Source organism: Pinus tabuliformis, chromosome 7, assembly GCF_031772625.1.
Source record: "Pinus tabuliformis cultivar Carrire ecotype Pingquan chromosome 7, CPIR1, whole genome shotgun sequence".
In the NCBI taxonomy this organism is placed as follows: Eukaryota; Viridiplantae; Streptophyta; class Pinopsida; order Pinales; family Pinaceae; genus Pinus; species Pinus tabuliformis.
Window position 1 is genome coordinate 1,232,660,761 of NC_142293.1, and position 6,067 is coordinate 1,232,666,827.

At 29.6% G+C, this 6,067-nt stretch overlaps 1 pseudogene; it reads right to left on the minus strand.

The window, feature by feature from the left end:
* Nucleotides 1-3,799: 3,799 nt before the first annotated feature.
* Nucleotides 3,800-4,156, minus strand: LOC149251834 (protein ELF4-LIKE 4 pseudogene; annotated as a pseudogene).
* Nucleotides 4,157-6,067: the final 1,911 nt, after the last annotated feature.

Sequence of the window (6,067 nt, forward strand, 5' to 3'; positions counted from 1 at the left end):
ATTTATGGAATTCAATTCACAATTTAGAACAAAAATCTCAGACATGTAATAAGAAATAACACACATGCACAATATTTTTTCTAGGAGAACCCAACAAAGAAAAACCCATAAGCCTCTTTGCATTAATAAGATGAATAGAGATGTATTACAATTTCTTGCCCGCATTGAGCACAACTTGCAAGTGAATAACCTATCTCTTTGCTCAACGAGAAGCTTTGACCCAAAATTAGTCAATTTATGCCTCTGCTTGAGCCCCTATTTCCTTACGCAATTCCTAGAGAATTAACCCCTATATTTTAGGAATCTTCCTCTAATTGAGTGCACAATTCCCAAGGTTTGATCATCTGATTGCTTGCAACAATTGTACACTCAAACTAGTTTACAACTACTTGTTACACTGCCTTGGAATCTCCACCACAAATGGGAACTCGATTTCTCTACATGCACTAGTTATTTTAGGCTGATTGATCAGCTAACTAGATGATCAGTTAGTTAGACCGTTGCCCCATTGCACAATTGACCTTCTACTAGTTCCTGCAACTATTAGAACTAGTTTAACTAAACTCAACTGAATATAACTGAATTGGATTACTAAAATTTAGCAATCACACATGCTTAACTGAACTACAAGCCCTCTAACTCAAATTTATAGAGTTAATTGAGTGGAAAGACCCATGTCACACAAGTTAATTGCATCCAAGTTGTCTACTGATGTGGAAGTTCGAATTTTCTCAATTTGACTAAGGCAAAGTCAAATTGAGACTTTCTTGTTGCATTTCTCAACATTCATTTCTAAATAATCACAACATGTGTGTCAACATTTCGAACCCAATAGTGGGTTCGAAAAGTTGACACCAAATAATTGACATGTGATTATTCTGAAAGAGGTTTTCAATCATTATGAATCAGAGAAGTTTGATTTCAAAAAGCTTACATCCATCTTAACCCCTGATCTACTAAGCCCCAAGAGGAATCAAATCCATTTTCACTCTAAAAGAGGTTTGCATCTCAAGAGATTTGATCCCTCTTAGCTTTTGGTAGATCCAAAGTTAAGGTCTGTTTAATTTCCCTCTTTAAATAGGCTATATTGCACATGAATACAACTAGTCATTTTTTATTTTTTATTTAGATGGAGTTAAAATGTTTACACTACTTTAATCTTTTTATTTAATTTTAATTTTATTTTTTTGTATTTTGATTTAGTCAAAATATTAAAAGGACATTACTATAGTGTCTCTTGGTGCAATAACCTTGAAAATCCATGAAGAATGCATGTTTTGAAATATATATATATATATATATATATATATATATATATATAATATATATATAAATTGATCTATTTTTCTAAACAAATTGATCACAATAAGGAATATTAAAATAATTTGTGAGTTGATGATTATTGATGGTTAAAATGTTTCTGTATTCAGGCTTCTGTGATCCATAATGAATTAAGCAACAAAGTCTTTCGGTAGAAATGATAGAAGAAAAATTTTTGGAGAAATTTTTGGCCGACGCTATATTTGAACAATAATATTTAAATTATGATATTAATTTATTAATATATTAAAAACAAATACTATTAAGTAACGTCTATATTAAACAATAATATTTAAATTATGATATTAATTTATTAATATATTAAAAACAAATACTATTAAGTAACGTCTATATTAAACGGTTAGTTTTTGAAAAATAATATTTAAATAATGATATTAGTTTATTAAAAAATATTAATAGGTAACGACTATATTAAAAGGCTAGTTTTTGAAAAATAATATTTAAATTATGATATTAGTTAAAATGTTATTTTTAATGATGTACATGTCTAAATGATAGGATAAATCTAAACATTATATGTTTTGAAAATTTTCCAACAGAAATGACTAGAATCTTAAAATGTAATTGTCGGTAAAATTACGATTTTGTATGACCCAAATTATATTTTTGACTCATAAATAAATTCGTTTATGTTAAAATCAGGGATCTTAACTTTGGATCAAGCATAGAGATCAAATCTATTTTCACTCTAAAAGAGGTTTGATCTCAAAAGATTTGATCCTTCTAGGCTAGTTTTATCATTAATTATAATTATTAATTTTGTATTTTATTTTTATTTTATTTTAACCCAGTCAAAATGTTTGCATGACATTACAACATCTCTACATACAGAGTTGGAGAGAGCCTCCCTAAGCAATTACTTTTAACCTTTTATTATTTTTGAATTGGCCCCACAGGTAAATGTTTACAAACATTTACACCACTACAACATCTATCCCATAACTTTTTGCATTTAGATTTGATTTTAAAAATGTTATAAAATAAAATTAAAATAAAATATTTCAAGATTTTGAAATGAGTTATGGTTATTGGGCAAGTGGTATTGATAAACCATGTTATTAGGTCATGGTATTGTAACAAAGCCTATTTACAAGAATATCCATGGTAAAACCAGGGTGAATATTCATGGTTAAGAATCTTGTTATATTGTAAATATTAGTTTTAAATTTAAATATGGTTAAAAAAATCATCACTATAATTTATATGGCAAAATAGATGTTAATTTATAACTACTATTTAAATTTTATATTTTAATATTATTTATATATTATGATTTTCTTTTATCTAAAAAATGTTGGTAATTTTATTAATAAAATAAAATTATAATTAAAATTTTGAATTTAAAAAATATTTACATTTAACTTTTAATATTTCACATCTAACGCCTATACATATCACATATACTCTATACCGAACTGTGGAGTGTCTATCACATATACTCTATACTAACATCTATGGCATATACATATCACATATACTCTATACTGGACTGTAGAGTGTCTATCCCATATATTTATACTAAACTGTAAAGTTTCTCTCAGTCAAATTACATGTAAAAAAAATTAATTAAATTTTAAATAAAACTGAAAAAAAAATATATAAAAAAATTCAAATAAAGAAAATATATTTAAAGTGCAGTCATGTATGAGTCAGAAAAGCATGTGCATACTTTTATCTTTTTGTTGAATTTAATATATATAAATACTTTCATCTTATTGATGAATTTAATAGATACAATTTCTACCATATTATCCAATAAACTGAACCTCATACTCATACAATCTTAATAACTACATATTATAATTAGGAAAATAATTTTTTCGTACTTAATGTGGCAAGCTTCCTTTTCATCTTTATTGTGACAGACCATGTACACTCAGGGAAATTCCTATTTCCAACTCTATAGAAAAGTAAATGCGCTCTGACATGCGAGACGTTCGCCAGAGAGGGCGAACCCTATTTACCTCATGTCAGAGCGCATTTACTTTTCCATAGAGTTGAAAATAGGGGTTTCCGTACACCCAGCCTACTTTGGAAAAAAATAAAAAAACACTGTATCCAATAGAGTAACAGGTGCTTATCTAAGTGGATATTTATTGGTGTACTTTGCCCAGGCATATGCAATGCTGGAAGTCCATATTAATTAAAATAGCAAGGGTATGATATCATGTGATGTCAATAACCGGTTCAAATTCTTTTTATAATTTAAAATCTCAATCAATCCAAGATAATGCTGGGACACATCATATCAGAGTCCAAAATATCTAGACCCCAGATCAAAGTCTTCTTACTGCAATTATACTGCAACCACTTTTGGTTCTCAAAGAGAGACAGCCCATAACTTTATCCTACAGACTCTAAGCCTAGCTATATTATCCTTACTCTGAGAACAATGGCAGGCAGTCAGGTTGCCTACATTCAAACAAATTGGTAAATTTACAGTCACAAAACATGATGACTAAAGTCTAAATCTTTTCTGTCCTGAAGAAGAAGCAGCAGGATTGCCATCAGATTTGAGTGTCCCAGCTGAGTCTCCCTCTGAGAATGTTTCAAATGCCTTTGTGAATGAGGTGGACAGACCAGCATAGAGGTCCACCACTCTGGTGATGTTGTTGTTGAGCTCTCGAATCAGGGCAACATTTCGATTTAGATTATCTGGGATCATGGATTCTTGATTTTGATTTATCTCATCAATAAGCAACCGATTCTGGTCTAAAATTTTCTGCACCTGGTCAAAGTCTTTCTGGAAGGTTTGCATGATCTTACTGTGGATTTGATTTACATTCCTAGGAATGGAATATGCATCCCTCTCCATCTTTAAATGCAAAGGGGACAAGTATAAACCTGCATAATGAACATATTGGTTGTGTATCAGCGACAAATGTGATGCTGCACAAAGAAAATTAATAACTTAGGACAAAAATAAAATAAAAATCGTCAGGATATGTAATATCATGAAAAGGATTACAGTTTGACAGTGCCAAATGGGTCTCTCAAGGGAGTTTTTTTTGTGGTAAACTCTGGTTATTGGGTTGGAATTTCAAAATAGGTTTACAATTTCACATTTCTTTAACCCATTTTCATAATTTAAAAAAAATCGTGCCATAAATCATATTTAACAAACAAATCACCTATAACAAACAATTTACCCATTAAATTCCATCCCAATTCCATCCCTAACACCATAGTAACATCTTTAATGCCTTATTCTACAATCAGGTCAGGTCCCTATCTGAAATCTGTGTTATTCCTTTCTAAGTAGCAGTTCATTGATATAATTAGAAAGAAATGTTCCCACTTGCCCACTTTTTGTGTGCGCTGTTGTAGGGAGGACTATTTTTTTTTTTAAGTTCTTTAAATTATGAAAGCTATCGAAAATGTTTTTGTTGATTTATTCTAACATGTATAATTAGTAAAATTTGAAAATACTAAAAATGGTATTGTTGCAATTCATAGAAACAAAGAATAGAAGGTTGAGAAAAGGGACAAATATTAAGCATTATATATGAGTCAATGATTGGCTTAGTTTTTTTTTATTTTAATTATTAAATATTATTTTTTTTCATTCAAAGGATAATATGAAAAGGCATTGAGTTAAAGATTTGGTTAGTGCATGGTGCTTAATATTAGATTGAATTGAGGTACATAGTCTTGTTTATGCAGTCAGTTTTAAAATCAAAGTACTTCCCACAAAAAGATTGATTCATATATTACTAGCACAATCATATTAGTATAAGTGGTTGATATATTTTTATAAGCATCATTTTCGGGTTTTAGAATTAATGGTTAGAGCACGCCCATTTGTTTTATAAATCCACATACTCATTCAGAGTAATGTCATAATTGTATTAGGTAAATGTGAAAGGTAAACATAAATTTAAAGATGCAAGCTAGTTAATATTTGAGATTCTATTCATTGATGCAGAGGAAATGAAAAAAATATGTCAATATCTTTTATTTCTAACTATATAATAAAAATTTAAATTAAAACAAAAATTAATCGGCTAATGTTCCAGAAAAAAAATACTTATCAATATAATTAAAATTATTTCACAAAGAAAAAAAAACAGAATCAGAGATGAGAAACAAAACTCTTGTCTGGATGATGATGTTCTTTAGATTAGTGGAAATTATAAAATTATAATATAAATTATAGATACAATCTAATAATGAACGTTTCTTCTATACAGTTCATTCCAAAAAAAACTCTCAGCAAAATTGAATACCTTGTAACAAAAATAACAAGGGTACAGTGCAGGTTTATTTCAAAAAACTTGTGTTTAGCCCCCCTTCTTTCCAAGAATTTAAGATCCCCAATATTTTGCACTATAAAATAAGGAAAAAAATTTCTGTCAGTATCCATTTTTCCTACTATTTGAAGAAATGTTCCCATCCACACTCCCCAGTAAGAGAGAACCTACAGAGAATCGATTCCTAAGTAGAAGTTGTGGATGCGTCCTCCTTCAGTAATATCCAATTCCAGATGCTGAAACTAAACTTGGCACCCTCTATCAATGAAGTCCATCACTACTTAAGGAAATCAAAATACAGAAACAAACTAAACCTATCCAAATGCATAAAGGGAAGAGCACACTGCAATTGATAAAGGGCATACAGGGAAGAGCAGACTGCAATTGATCAAGCAGAGCACTTGAAAAGCAGAGAGAGCCTTACCCTTTGTATTTCCAGTACCTCCAGCCTTACTGATATGTATCTCAATACTCCT